This window comes from Petromyzon marinus, chromosome 77 (genome assembly GCF_048934315.1).
Source record: "Petromyzon marinus isolate PM22_M1 ecotype Great Lakes invasive population chromosome 77, UKy_Petmar_22M1.pri1.0, whole genome shotgun sequence".
Taxonomy (NCBI): Eukaryota; Metazoa; Chordata; class Hyperoartia; order Petromyzontiformes; family Petromyzontidae; genus Petromyzon; species Petromyzon marinus.
This window is the reverse complement of record NC_133743.1, coordinates 2530222-2546070: the sequence shown is the minus strand read 5'-3', so window position 1 is coordinate 2546070 and position 15849 is coordinate 2530222.

Here is a 15849-nt window from a genome sequence, read left to right as displayed (position 1 = left end):
TGATTGGATTCTCAGGCGGTTTTGATTGGATTCTCAGGCGGTTTTGATTGGATTCTCAGGCGGTTTTGATTGGATTCTCAGGCGGTTTTGATTGGATTCTCAGGCGGTTTTGATTGGATTCTCAGGCGGTTTTGATTGGATTCTCAGGCGGTTTTGATTGGATTCTCAGGCGGTTTTGATTGGATTCTCAGGCGGTTTTGATTGGATTCTCAGGCGGTTTTGATTGGATTCTCAGGCGGTTTTGATTGGATTCTCAGGCGGTTTTGATTGGATTCTCAGGCGGTTTTGATTGGATTCTCAGGCGGTTTTGATTGGATTCTCAGGCGGTTTTGATTGGATTCTCAGGCGGTTTTGATTGGATTCTCAGGCGGTTTTGATTGGATTCTCAGGCGGTTTTGATTGGATTCTCAGGCGGTTTTGATTGGATTCTCAGGCGGTTTTGATTGGATTCTCAGGCGGTTTTGATTGGATTCTCAGGCGGTTTTGATTGGATTCTCAGGCGGTTTTGATTGGATTCTCAGGCGGTTTTGATTGGATTCTCAGGCGGTTTTGATTGGATTCTCAGGCGGTTTTGATTGGATTCTCAGGCGGTTTTGATTGGATTCTCAGGCGGTTTTGATTGGATTCTCAGGCGGTTTTGATTGGATTCTCAGGCGGTTTTGATTGGATTCTCAGGCGGTTTTGATTGGATTCTCAGGCGGTTTTGATTGGATTCTCAGGCGGTTTTGATTGGATTCTCAGGCGGTTTTGATTGGATTCTCAGGCGGTTTTGATTGGATTCTCAGGCGGTTTTGATTGGATTCTCAGGCGGTTTTGATTGGATTCTCAGGCGGTTTTGATTGGATTCTCAGGCGGTTTTGATTGGATTCTCAGGCGGCTTTGATTGGATTCTCAGGGGGTTTTGATTGGATTCTCAGGCGGCTTTGATTGGATTCTCAGGCGGTTTTGATTGGATTCTCAGGCGGTTTTGATTGGATTCTCAGGCGGTTTTGATTGGATTCTCAGGCGGTTTTGATTGGATTCTCAGGCGGTTTTGATTGGATTCTCAGGCGGTTTTGATTGGATTCTCAGGCGGTTTTGATTGGATTCTCAGGCGGTTTTGATTGGATTCTCAGGCGGTTTTGATTGGATTCTCAGGCGGTTTTGATTGGATTCTCAGGCGGTTTTGATTGGATTCTCAGGCGGTTTTGATTGGATTCTCAGGCGGTTTTGATTGGATTCTCAGGCGGTTTTGATTGGATTCTCAGGCGGTTTTGATTGGATTCTCAGGCGGTTTTGATTGGATTCTCTGGCGGTTTTGATTGGATTCTCTGGCGGTTTTGATTGGATTCTCTGGCGGTTTTGATTGGATTCTCAGGCGGTTTTGATTGGATTCTCAGGCGGTTTTGATTGGATTCTCAGGCGGTTTTGATTGGATTCTCAGGCGGTTTTGATTGGATTCTCAGGCGGTTTTGATTGGATTCTCTGGCGGTTTTGATTGGATTCTCAGGCGGTTTTGATTGGATTCTCAGGCGGTTTTGATTGGATTCTCAGGCGGTTTTGATTGGATTCTCAGGCGGTTTTGATTGGATTCTCAGGCGGTTTTGATTGGATTCTCAGGCGGTTTTGATTGGATTCTCAGGCGGTTTTGATTGGATTCTCAGGCGGTTTTGATTGGATTCTCAGGCGGTTTTGATTGGATTCTCAGGCGGTTTTGATTGGATTCTCAGGCGGTTTTGATTGGATTCTCAGGCGGTTTTGATTGGATTCTCAGGCGGTTTTGATTGGATTCTCAGGCGGTTTTGATTGGATTCTCAGGCGGTTTTGATTGGATTCTCAGGCGGTTTTGATTGGATTCTCAGGCGGTTTTGATTGGATTCTCAGGCGGCTTTGATTGGATTCTCAGGCGGCTTTGATTGGATTCTCAGGCGGTTTTGATTGGATTCTCAGGCGGTTTTGATTGGATTCTCAGGCGGTTTTGATTGGATTCTCAGGCGGTTTTGATTGGATTCTCAGGCGGTTTTGATTGGATTCTCAGGCGGTTTTGATTGGATTCTCAGGCGGTTTTGATTGGATTCTCAGGCGGTTTTGATTGGATTCTCAGGCGGTTTTGATTGGATTCTCAGGCGGTTTTGATTGGATTCTCAGGCGGTTTTGATTGGATTCTCAGGCGGTTTTGATTGGATTCTCAGGCGGTTTTGATTGGATTCTCAGGCGGTTTTGATTGGATTCTCAGGCGGTTTTGATTGGATTCTCAGGCGGTTTTGATTGGATTCTCAGGCGGTTTTGATTGGATTCTCAGGCGGTTTTGATTGGATTCTCAGGCGGTTTTGATTGGATTCTCAGGCGGTTTTGATTGGATTCTCAGGCGGTTTTGATTGGATTCTCAGGCGGTTTTGATTGGATTCTCAGGCGGTTTTGATTGGATTCTCAGGCGGTTTTGATTGGATTCTCAGGCGGTTTTGATTGGATTCTCAGGCGGTTTTGATTGGATTCTCAGGCGGTTTTGATTGGATTCTCAGGCGGTTTTGATTGGATTCTCAGGCGGTTTTGATTGGATTCTCAGGCGGTTTTGATTGGATTCTCAGGCGGTTTTGATTGGATTCTCAGGCGGTTTTGATTGGATTCTCAGGCGGCTTTGATTGGATTCTCAGGCGGCTTTGATTGGATTCTCAGGCGGCTTTGATTGGATTCTCAGGCGGTTTTGATTGGATTCTCAGGCGGTTTTGATTGGATTCTCAGGCGGTTTTGATTGGATTCTCAGGCGGTTTTGATTGGATTCTCAGGCGGTTTTGATTGGATTCTCAGGCGGTTTTGATTGGATTCTCAGGCGGTTTTGATTGGATTCTCAGGCGGTTTTGATTGGATTCTCAGGCGGTTTTGATTGGATTCTCAGGCGGTTTTGATTGGATTCTCAGGCGGTTTTGATTGGATTCTCAGGCGGTTTTGATTGGATTCTCAGGCGGTTTTGATTGGATTCTCAGGCGGTTTTGATTGGATTCTCAGGCGGTTTTGATTGGATTCTCAGGCGGTTTTGATTGGATTCTCAGGCGGTTTTGATTGGATTCTCAGGCGGTTTTGATTGGATTCTCAGGCGGTTTTGATTGGATTCTCAGGCGGTTTTGATTGGATTCTCAGGCGGTTTTGATTGGATTCTCAGGCGGTTTTGATTGGATTCTCAGGCGGTTTTGATTGGATTCTCAGGCGGTTTTGATTGGATTCTCAGGCGGTTTTGATTGGATTCTCAGGCGGTTTTGATTGGATTCTCAGGCGGTTTTGATTGGATTCTCAGGCGGTTTTGATTGGATTCTCAGGCGGTTTTGATTGGATTCTCAGGCGGTTTTGATTGGATTCTCAGGCGGTTTTGATTGGATTCTCAGGCGGTTTTGATTGGATTCTCAGGCGGTTTTGATTGGATTCTCAGGCGGTTTTGATTGGATTCTCAGGCGGTTTTGATTGGATTCTCAGGCGGTTTTGATTGGATTCTCAGGCGGTTTTGATTGGATTCGTTTTGATTGCGTCAGGCGGTTTTGATTGGATTCTCAGGCGGCTTTGATTGGATTCTCAGGGCGGCTTTGATTGGATTCTCAGGCGGCTTTGATTGGATTCTCAGGCGGTTTTGATTGGATTCTCAGGCGGTTTTGATTGGATTCTCAGGCGGTTTTGATTGGATTCTCAGGCGGTTTTGATTGGATTCTCAGGCGGTTTTGATTGGATTCTCAGGCGGTTTTGATTGGATTCTCAGGCGGTTTTGATTGGATTCTCAGGCGGTTTTGATTGGATTCTCAGGCGGTTTTGATTGGATTCTCAGGCGGTTTTGATTGGATTCTCAGGCGGTTTTGATTGGATTCTCAGGCGGTTTTGATTGGATTCTCAGGCGGTTTTGATTGGATTCTCTGGCGGTTTTGATTGGATTCTCAGGCGGTTTTGATTGGATTCTCAGGCGGTTTTGATTGGATTCTCAGGCGGTTTTGATTGGATTCTCAGGCGGTTTTGATTGGATTCTCAGGCGGTTTTGATTGGATTCTCAGGCGGTTTTGATTGGATTCTCAGGCGGTTTTGATTGGATTCTCAGGCGGTTTTGATTGGATTCTCAGGCGGTTTTGATTGGATTCTCAGGCGGTTTTGATTGGATTCTCAGGCGGTTTTGATTGGATTCTCAGGCTGTTGGCGGTTTTGATTGGATTCTCAGGCGGTTTTGATTGGATTCTCAGGCGGTTTTGATTGGATTCTCAGGCGGTTTTGATTGGATTCTCAGGCGGTTTTGATTGGATTCTCAGGCGGTTTTGATTGGATTCTCAGGCGGTTTTGATTGGATTCTCAGGCGGTTTTGATTGGATTCTCAGGCGGTTTTGATTGGATTCTCAGGCGGCTTTGATTGGATTCTCAGGCGGTTTTGATTGGATTCTCAGGCGGTTTGATTGGATTCTCAGGCGGCTTTTGATTGGATTCTCAGGCGGCTTTGATTGGATTCTCAGGCGGCTTTGATTGGATTCTCAGGCGGTTTTGATTGGATTCTCAGGCGGTTTTGATTGGATTCTCAGGCGGTTTTGATTGGATTCTCAGGCGGTTTTGATTGGATTCTCAGGCGGTTTTGATTGGATTCTCAGGCGGTTTTGATTGGATTCTCAGGCGGTTTTGATTGGATTCTCAGGCGGTTTTGATTGGATTCTCAGGCGGTTTTGATTGGATTCTCAGGCGGTTTTGATTGGATTCTCAGGCGGTTTTGATTGGATTCTCAGGCGGTTTTGATTGGATTCTCAGGCGGTTTTGATTGGATTCTCAGGCGGTTTTGATTGGATTCTCTGGCGGTTTTGATTGGATTCTCAGGCGGTTTTGATTGGATTCTCAGGCGGTTTTGATTGGATTCTCAGGCGGTTTTGATTGGATTCTCAGGCGGTTTTGATTGGATTCTCAGGCGGTTTTGATTGGATTCTCAGGCGGTTTTGATTGGATTCTCAGGCGGTTTTGATTGGATTCTCAGGCGGTTTTGATTGGATTCTCAGGCGGTTTTGATTGGATTCTCAGGCGGTTTTGATTGGATTCTCAGGCGGTTTTGATTGGATTCTCAGGCGGTTTTGATTGGATTCTCAGGCGGTTTTGATTGGATTCTCAGGCGGTTTTGATTGGATTCTCAGGCGGCTTTGATTGGATTCTCAGGCGGCTTTGATTGGATTCTCAGGCGGCTTTGATTGGATTCTCAGGCGGCTTTGATTGGATTCTCAGGCGGCTTTGATTGGATTCTCAGGCGGCTTTGATTGGATTCTCAGGCGGCTTTGATTGGATTCTCAGGCGGTTTTGATTGGATTCTCAGGCGGTTTTGATTGGATTCTCAGGCGGTTTTGATTGGATTCTCAGGTGGTTTTGATTGGATTCTCAGGCGGTTTTGATTGGATTCTCAGGCGGTTTTGATTGGATTCTCAGGCGGTTTTGATTGGATTCTCAGGCGGTTTTGATTGGATTCTCAGGCGGTTTTGATTGGATTCTCAGGCGGTTTTGATTGGATTCTCAGGCGGTTTTGATTGGATTCTCAGGCGGTTTTGATTGGATTCTCAGGCGGTTTTGATTGGATTCTCAGGCGGTTTTGATTGGATTCTCAGGCGGTTTTGATAGGATTCTCAGGCGGTTTTGATTGGATTCTCAGGCGGTTTTGATTGGATTCCCAGGCGGTTTTGATTGGATTCCCAGGCGGTTTTGATTGGATTCTCAGGCGGTTTTGATTGGATTCTCAGGCGGTTTTGATTGGATTCTCAGGCGGTTTTGATTGGATTCTCAGGCGGTTTTGATTGGATTCTCAGGCGGTTTTGATTGGATTCTCAGGCGGTTTTGATTGGATTCTCAGGCGGTTTTGATTGGATTCTCAGGCGGTTTTGATTGGATTCTCAGGCGGGTTTGATTGGATTCTCAGGCGGTTTTGATTGGATTCTCAGGCGGTTTTGATTGGATTCTCAGGCGGTTTTGATTGGATTCTCAGGCGGTTTTGATTGGATTCTCAGGCGGTTTTGATTGGATTCTCAGGCGGTTTTGATTGGATTCTCAGGCGGTTTTGATTGGATTCTCAGGCGGTTTTGATTGGATTCTCAGGCGGTTTTGATTGGATTCTCAGGCGGTTTTGATTGGATTCTCAGGCGGTTTTGATTGGATTCTCAGGCGGTTTTGATTGGATTCTCAGGCGGTTTTGATTGGATTCTCAGGCGGTTTTGATTGGATTCTCAGGCGGTTTTGATTGGATTCTCAGGCGGTTTTGATTGGATTCTCAGGCGGTTTTGATTGGATTCTCAGGCGGTTTTGATTGGATTCTCAGGCGGTTTTGATTGGATTCTCAGGCGGTTTTGATTGGATTCTCAGGCGGTTTTGATTGGATTCTCAGGCGGTTTTGATTGGATTCTCAGGCGGTTTTGATTGGATTCTCAGGCGGTTTTGATTGGATTCTCAGGCGGTTTTGATTGGATTCTCAGGCGGTTTTGATTGGATTCTCAGGCGGTTTTGATTGGATTCTCAGGCGGTTTTGATTGGATTCTCAGGCGGTTTTGATTGGATTCTCAGGCGGTTTTGATTGGATTCTCAGGCGGTTTTGATTGGATTCTCAGGCGGTTTTGATTGGATTCTCAGGCGGTTTTGATTGGATTCTCAGGCGGTTTTGATTGGATTCTCAGGCGGTTTTGATTGGATTCTCAGGCGGTTTTGATTGGATTCTCAGGCGGTTTTGATTGGATTCTCAGGCGGTTTTGATTGGATTCTCAGGCGGTTTTGATTGGATTCTCAGGCGGTTTTGATTGGATTCTCAGGCGGTTTTGATTGGATTCTCAGGCGGTTTTGATTGGATTCTCAGGCGGTTTTGATTGGATTCTCAGGCGGTTTTGATTGGATTCTCAGGCGGTTTTGATTGGATTCTCAGGCGGTTTTGATTGGATTCTCAGGCGGTTTTGATTGGATTCTCAGGCGGTTTTGATTGGATTCTCAGGCGGTTTTGATTGGATTCTCAGGCGGTTTTGATTGGATTCTCAGGCGGTTTTGATTGGATTCTCAGGCGGTTTTGATTGGATTCTCAGGCGGTTTTGATTGGATTCTCAGGCGGTTTTGATTGGATTCTCAGGCGGTTTTGATTGGATTCTCAGGCGGTTTTGATTGGATTCTCAGGCGGTTTTGATTGGATTCTCAGGCGGTTTTGATTGGATTCTCAGGCGGTTTTGATTGGATTCTCAGGCGGTTTTGATTGGATTCTCAGGCGGTTTTGATTGGATTCTCAGGCGGTTTTGATTGGATTCTCAGGCGGTTTTGATTGGATTCTCAGGCGGTTTTGATTGGATTCTCAGGCGGTTTTGATTGGATTCTCAGGCGGTTTTGATTGGATTCTCAGGCGGTTTTGATTGGATTCTCAGGCGGTTTTGATTGGATTCTCAGGCGGTTTTGATTGGATTCTCAGACGGCTTTGATTGGATTCTCAGGCGGCTTTGATTGGATTCTCAGGCGGCTTTGATTGGATTCTCAGGCGGTTTTGATTGGATTCTCAGGCGGTTTTGATTGGATTCTCAGGCGGTTTTGATTGGATTCTCAGGCGGTTTTGATTGGATTCTCAGGCGGTTTTGATTGGATTCTCAGGCGGTTTTGATTGGATTCTCAGGCGGTTTTGATTGGATTCTCAGGCGGTTTTGATTGGATTCTCAGGCGGTTTTGATTGGATTCTCAGGCGGTTTTGATTGGATTCTCAGGCGGTTTTGATTGGATTCTCAGGCGGTTTTGATTGGATTCTCAGGCGGTTTTGATTGGATTCTCAGGCGGTTTTGATTGGATTCTCAGGCGGTTTTGATTGGATTCTCAGGCGGTTTTGATTGGATTCTCAGGCGGTTTTGATTGGATTCTCAGGCGGTTTTGATTGGATTCTCAGGCGGTTTTGATTGGATTCTCAGGCGGTTTTGATTGGATTCTCAGGCGGTTTTGATTGGATTCTCAGGCGGTTTTGATTGGATTCTCAGGCGGTTTTGATTGGATTCTCAGGCGGTTTTGATTGGATTCTCAGGCGGTTTTGATTGGATTCTCAGGCGGTTTTGATTGGATTCTCAGGCGGTTTTGATTGGATTCTCAGGCGGTTTTGATTGGATTCTCAGGCGGTTTTGATTGGATTCTCAGGCGGTTTTGATTGGATTCTCAGGCGGCTTTGATTGGATTCTCAGGCGGCTTTGATTGGATTCTCAGGCGGCTTTGATTGGATTCTCAGGCGGCTTTGATTGGATTCTCAGGCGGTTTTGATTGGATTCTCAGGCGGTTTTGATTGGATTCTCAGGCGGTTTTGATTGGATTCTCAGGCGGTTTTGATTGGATTCTCAGGCGGTTTTGATTGGATTCTCAGGCGGTTTTGATTGGATTCTCAGGCGGTTTTGATTGGATTCTCAGGCGGTTTTGATTGGATTCTCAGGCGGTTTTGATTGGATTCTCAGGCGGTTTTGATTGGATTCTCAGGCGGTTTTGATTGGATTCTCAGGCGGTTTTGATTGGATTCTCAGGCGGTTTTGATTGGATTCTCAGGCGGTTTTGATTGGATTCTCAGGCGGTTTTGATTGGATTCTCAGGCGGTTTTGATTGGATTCTCAGGCGGTTTTGATTGGATTCTCAGGCGGTTTTGATTGGATTCTCAGGCGGTTTTGATTGGATTCTCAGGCGGTTTTGATTGGATTCTCAGGCGGCTTTGATTGGATTCTCAGGCGGTTTTGATTGGATTCTCAGGCGGCTTTGATTGGATTCTCAGGCGGCTTTGATTGGATTCTCAGGCGGCTTTGATTGGATTCTCAGGCGGTTTTGATTGGATTCTCAGGCGGTTTTGATTGGATTCTCAGGCGGTTTTGATTGGATTCTCAGGCGGTTTTGATTGGATTCTCAGGCGGTTTTGATTGGATTCTCAGGCGGTTTTGATTGGATTCTCAGGCGGTTTTGATTGGATTCTCAGGCGGTTTTGATTGGATTCTCAGGCGGTTTTGATTGGATTCTCAGGCGGTTTTGATTGGATTCTCAGGCGGTTTTGATTGGATTCTCAGGCGGTTTTGATTGGATTCTCAGGCGGTTTTGATTGGATTCTCTGGCGGTTTTGATTGGATTCTCAGGCGGTTTTGATTGGATTCTCAGGCGGTTTTGATTGGATTCTCAGGCGGTTTTGATTGGATTCTCAGGCGGTTTTGATTGGATTCTCAGGCGGTTTTGATTGGATTCTCAGGCGGTTTTGATTGGATTCTCAGGCGGTTTTGATTGGATTCTCAGGCGGTTTTGATTGGATTCTCAGGCGGTTTTGATTGGATTCTCAGGCGGTTTTGATTGGATTCTCAGGCGGTTTTGATTGGATTCTCAGGCGGTTTTGATTGGATTCTCAGGCGGTTTTGATTGGATTCTCAGGCGGTTTTGATTGGATTCTCAGGCGGTTTTGATTGGATTCTCAGGCGGTTTTGATTGGATTCTCAGGCGGTTTTGATTGGATTCTCAGGCGGTTTTGATTGGATTCTCAGGCGGTTTTGATTGGATTCTCAGGCGGCTTTGATTGGATTCTCAGGCGGTTTTGATTGGATTCTCAGGCGGCTTTGATTGGATTCTCAGGCGGCTTTGATTGGATTCTCAGGCGGCTTTGATTGGATTCTCAGGCGGTTTTGATTGGATTCTCAGGCGGTTTTGATTGGATTCTCAGGCGGTTTTGATTGGATTCTCAGGCGGTTTTGATTGGATTCTCAGGCGGTTTTGATTGGATTCTCAGGCGGTTTTGATTGGATTCTCAGGCGGTTTTGATTGGATTCTCAGGCGGTTTTGATTGGATTCTCAGGCGGTTTTGATTGGATTCTCTGGCGGTTTTGATTGGATTCTCAGGCGGTTTTGATTGGATTCTCAGGCGGTTTTGATTGGATTCTCAGGCGGTTTTGATTGGATTCTCAGGCGGTTTTGATTGGATTCTCAGGCGGTTTTGATTGGATTCTCTGGCGGTTTTGATTGGATTCTCAGGCGGTTTTGATTGGATTCTCAGGCGGTTTTGATTGGATTCTCAGGCGGTTTTGATTGGATTCTCAGGCGGTTTTGATTGGATTCTCAGGCGGTTTTGATTGGATTCTCAGGCGGTTTTGATTGGATTCTCAGGCGGTTTTGATTGGATTCTCAGGCGGTTTTGATTGGATTCTCAGGCGGTTTTGATTGGATTCTCAGGCGGTTTTGATTGGATTCTCAGGCGGTTTTGATTGGATTCTCAGGCGGTTTTGATTGGATTCTCAGGCGGTTTTGATTGGATTCTCAGGCGGTTTTGATTGGATTCTCAGGCGGTTTTGATTGGATTCTCAGGCGGTTTTGATTGGATTCTCAGGCGGTTTTGATTGGATTCTCAGGCGGTTTTGATTGGATTCTCAGGCGGTTTTGATTGGATTCTCAGGCGGTTTTGATTGGATTCTCAGGCGGTTTTGATTGGATTCTCAGGCGGTTTTGATTGGATTCTCAGGCGGTTTTGATTGGATTCTCAGGCGGTTTTGATTGGATTCTCAGGCGGTTTTGATTGGATTCTCAGGCGGTTTTGATTGGATTCTCAGGCGGTTTTGATTGGATTCTCAGGCGGTTTTGATTGGATTCTCAGGCGGTTTTGATTGGATTCTCAGGCGGTTTTGATTGGATTCTCAGGCGGTTTTGATTGGATTCTCAGGCGGTTTTGATTGGATTCTCAGGCGGTTTTGATTGGATTCTCAGGCGGTTTTGATTGGATTCTCAGGCGGCTTTGATTGGATTCTCAGGCGGTTTTGATTGGATTCTCAGGCGGCTTTGATTGGATTCTCAGGCGGCTTTGATTGGATTCTCAGGCGGCTTTGATTGGATTCTCAGGCGGTTTTGATTGGATTCTCAGGCGGTTTTGATTGGATTCTCAGGCGGTTTTGATTGGATTCTCAGGCGGTTTTGATTGGATTCTCAGGCGGTTTTGATTGGATTCTCAGGCGGTTTTGATTGGATTCTCAGGCGGTTTTGATTGGATTCTCAGGCGGTTTTGATTGGATTCTCAGGCGGTTTTGATTGGATTCTCAGGCGGTTTTGATTGGATTCTCAGGCGGTTTTGATTGGATTCTCAGGCGGTTTTGATTGGATTCTCAGGCGGTTTTGATTGGATTCTCTGGCGGTTTTGATTGGATTCTCAGGCGGTTTTGATTGGATTCTCAGGCGGTTTTGATTGGATTCTCAGGCGGTTTTGATTGGATTCTCAGGCGGTTTTGATTGGATTCTCAGGCGGTTTTGATTGGATTCTCAGGCGGTTTTGATTGGATTCTCAGGCGGTTTTGATTGGATTCTCAGGCGGTTTTGATTGGATTCTCAGGCGGTTTTGATTGGATTCTCAGGCGGTTTTGATTGGATTCTCAGGCGGTTTTGATTGGATTCTCAGGCGGTTTTGATTGGATTCTCAGGCGGTTTTGATTGGATTCTCAGGCGGTTTTGATTGGATTCTCAGGCGGTTTTGATTGGATTCTCAGGCGGTTTTGATTGGATTCTCAGGCGGTTTTGATTGGATTCTCAGGCGGTTTTGATTGGATTCTCAGGCGGTTTTGATTGGATTCTCAGGCGGTTTTGATTGGATTCTCAGGCGGCTTTGATTGGATTCTCAGGCGGTTTTGATTGGATTCTCAGGCGGCTTTGATTGGATTCTCAGGCGGCTTTGATTGGATTCTCAGGCGGCTTTGATTGGATTCTCAGGCGGTTTTGATTGGATTCTCAGGCGGTTTTGATTGGATTCTCAGGCGGTTTTGATTGGATTCTCAGGCGGTTTTGATTGGATTCTCAGGCGGTTTTGATTGGATTCTCAGGCGGTTTTGATTGGATTCTCAGGCGGTTTTGATTGGATTCTCAGGCGGTTTTGATTGGATTCTCAGGCGGTTTTGATTGGATTCTCTGGCGGTTTTGATTGGATTCTCAGGCGGTTTTGATTGGATTCTCAGGCGGTTTTGATTGGATTCTCAGGCGGTTTTGATTGGATTCTCAGGCGGTTTTGATTGGATTCTCAGGCGGTTTTGATTGGATTCTCTGGCGGTTTTGATTGGATTCTCAGGCGGTTTTGATTGGATTCTCAGGCGGTTTTGATTGGATTCTCAGGCGGTTTTGATTGGATTCTCAGGCGGTTTTGATTGGATTCTCAGGCGGTTTTGATTGGATTCTCAGGCGGTTTTGATTGGATTCTCAGGCGGTTTTGATTGGATTCTCAGGCGGTTTTGATTGGATTCTCAGGCGGTTTTGATTGGATTCTCAGGCGGTTTTGATTGGATTCTCAGGCGGTTTTGATTGGATTCTCAGGCGGTTTTGATTGGATTCTCAGGCGGTTTTGATTGGATTCTCAGGCGGTTTTGATTGGATTCTCAGGCGGCTTTGATTGGATTCTCAGGCGGCTTTGATTGGATTCTCAGGCGGCTTTGATTGGATTCTCAGGCGGCTTTGATTGGATTCTCAGGCGGCTTTGATTGGATTCTCAGGCGGCTTTGATTGGATTCTCAGGCGGTTTTGATTGGATTCTCAGGCGGTTTTGATTGGATTCTCAGGCGGTTTTGATTGGATTCTCAGGCGGTTTTGATTGGATTCTCAGGCGGTTTTGATTGGATTCTCAGGCGGTTTTGATTGGATTCTCAGGCGGTTTTGATTGGATTCTCAGGCGGTTTTGATTGGATTCTCAGGCGGTTTTGATTGGATTCTCAGGCGGTTTTGATTGGATTCTCAGGCGGTTTTGATTGGATTCTCAGGCGGTTTTGATTGGATTCTCAGTCGGTTTTGATTGGATTCTCAGGCGGTTTTGATTGGATTCTCAGGCGGTTTTGATTGGATTCTCAGGCGGTTTTGATTGGATTCTCAGGCGGTTTTGATTGGATTCTCAGGCGGTTTTGATTGGATTCTCAGGCGGTTTTGATTGGATTCTCAGGCGGTTTTGATTGGATTCTCAGGCGGTTTTGATTGGATTCTCAGGCGGTTTTGATTGGATTCTCAGGCGGTTTTGATTGGATTCTCAGGCGGTTTTGATTGGATTCTCAGGCGGTTTTGATTGGATTCTCAGGCGGTTTTGATTGGATTCTCAGGCGGTTTTGATTGGATTCTCAGGCGGTTTTGATTGGATTCTCAGGCGGTTTTGATTGGATTCTCAGGCGGTTTTGATTGGATTCTCAGGCGGTTTTGATTGGATTCTCAGGCGGTTTTGATTGGATTCTCAGGCGGTTTTGATTGGATTCTCAGGCGGTTTTGATTGGATTCTCAGGCGGTTTTGATTGGATTCTCAGGCGGTTTTGATTGGATTCTCAGGCGGTTTTGATTGGATTCTCAGGCGGTTTTGATTGGATTCTCAGGCGGTTTTGATTGGATTCTCAGGCGGTTTTGATTGGATTCTCAGGCGGTTTTGATTGGATTCTCTGGCGGTTTTGATTGGATTCTCAGGCGGTTTTGATTGGATTCTCAGGTGGTTTTGATTGGATTCTCAGGCGGTTTTGATTGGATTCTCAGGCGGTTTTGATTGGATTCTCAGGCGGTTTTGATTGGATTCTCTGGCGGTTTTGATTGGATTCTCAGGCGGTTTTGATTGGATTCTCAGGCGGTTTTGATTGGATTCTCAGGCGGTTTTGATTGGATTCTCAGGCGGTTTTGATTGGATTCTCAGGCGGTTTTGATTGGATTCTCAGGCGGTTTTGATTGGATTCTCAGGCGGTTTTGATTGGATTCTCAGGCGGTTTTGATTGGATTCTCAGGCGGTTTTGATTGGATTCTCAGGCGGTTTTGATTGGATTCTCAGGCGGTTTTGATTGGATTCTCAGGCGGTTTTGATTGGATTCTCAGGCGGTTTTGATTGGATTCTCAGGCGGTTTTGATTGGATTCTCAGGCGGTTTTGATTGGATTCTCAGGCGGCTTTGATTGGATTCTCAGGCGGCTTTGATTGGATTCTCAGGCGGCTTTGATTGGATTCTCAGGCGGCTTTGATTGGATTCTCAGGCGGCTTTGATTGGATTCTCAGGCGGTTTTGATTGGATTCTCAGGCGGTTTTGATTGGATTCTCAGGCGGTTTTGATTGGATTCTCAGGCGGTTTTGATTGGATTCTCAGGCGGTTTTGATTGGATTCTCAGGCGGTTTTGATTGGATTCTCTGGCGGTTTTGATTGGATTCTCAGGCGGTTTTGATTGGATTCTCAGGCGGTTTTGATTGGATTCTCAGGCGGTTTTGATTGGATTCTCAGGCGGTTTTGATTGGATTCTCAGGCGGTTTTGATTGGATTCTCAGGCGGTTTTGATTGGATTCTCAGGCGGTTTTGATTGGATTCTCAGGCGGTTTTGATTGGATTCTCAGGCGGTTTTGATTGGATTCTCAGGCGGTTTTGATTGGATTCTCAGGCGGTTTTGATTGGATTCTCAGGCGGCTTTGATTGGATTCTCAGGCGGCTTTGATTGGATTCTCAGGCGGCTTTGATTGGATTCTCAGGCGGCTTTGATTGGATTCTCAGGCGGCTTTGATTGGATTCTCAGGCGGCTTTGATTGGATTCTCAGGCGGCTTTGATTGGATTCTCAGGCGGTTTTGATTGGATTCTCATGCGGTTTTGATTGGATTCTCAGGCGGTTTTGATTGGATTCTCAGGCGGTTTTGATTGGATTCTCAGGCGGTTTTGATTGGATTCTCAGGCGGTTTTGATTGGATTCTCAGGCGGTTTTGATTGGATTCTCAGGCGGTTTTGATTGGATTCTCAGGCGGTTTTGATTGGATTCTCAGGCGGTTTTGATTGGATTCTCAGGCGGTTTTGATTGGATTCTCAGGCGGTTTTGATTGGATTCTCAGGCGGTTTTGATTGGATTCTCAGGCGGTTTTGATTGGATTCTCAGGCGGTTTTGATTGGATTCTCAGGCGGTTTTGATTGGATTCTCAGGCGGTTTTGATTGGATTCTCAGGCGGTTTTGATTGGATTCTCAGGCGGTTTTGATTGGATTCTCAGGCGGTTTTGATTGGATTCTCAGGCGGTTTTGATTGGATTCTCAGGCGGTTTTGATTGGATTCTCAGGCGGTTTTGATTGGATTCTCAGGCGGTTTTGATTGGATTCTCAGGCGGTTTTGATTGGATTCTCAGGCGGTTTTGATTGGATTCTCAGGCGGTTTTGATTGGATTCTCAGGCGGTTTTGATTGGATTCTCAGGCGGTTTTGATTGGATTCTCAGGCGGTTTTGATTGGATTCTCAGGCGGTTTTGATTGGATTCTCAGGCGGTTTTGATTGGATTCTCAGGCGGTTTTGATTGGATTCTCAGGCGGTTTTGATTGGATTCTCAGGCGGTTTTGATTGGATTCTCAGGCGGTTTTGATTGGATTCTCAGGCGGTTTTGATTGGATTCTCAGGCGGTTTTGATTGGATTCTCAGGCGGTTTTGATTGGATTCTCAGGCGGTTTGATTGGATTCTCAGGCGGTTTTGATTGGATTCTCAGGCGGTTTTGATTGGATTCTCAGGCGGTTTTGATTGGATTCTCAGGCGGTTTTGATTGGATTCTCAGGCGGTTTTGATTGGATTCTCAGGCGGTTTTGATTGGATTCTCAGGCGGTTTTGATTGGATTCTCAGGCGGTTTTGATTGGATTCTCAGGCGGTTTTGATTGGATTCTCAGGCGGTTTTGATTGGATTCTCAGGCGGTTTTGATTGGATTCTCAGGCGGTTTTGATTGGATTCTCAGGCGGTTTTGATTGGATTCTCAGGCGGTTTTGATTGGATTCTCAGGCGGTTTTGATTGGATTCTCAGGCGGTTTTGATTGGATTCTCAGGCGGTTTTGATTGGATTCTCAGGCGGTTTTGATTGGAGTCTCAGGCGGTTTTGATTGGATTCTCAGGCGGTTTTGATTGGATTCTCAGGCGGTTTTGATTGGATTCT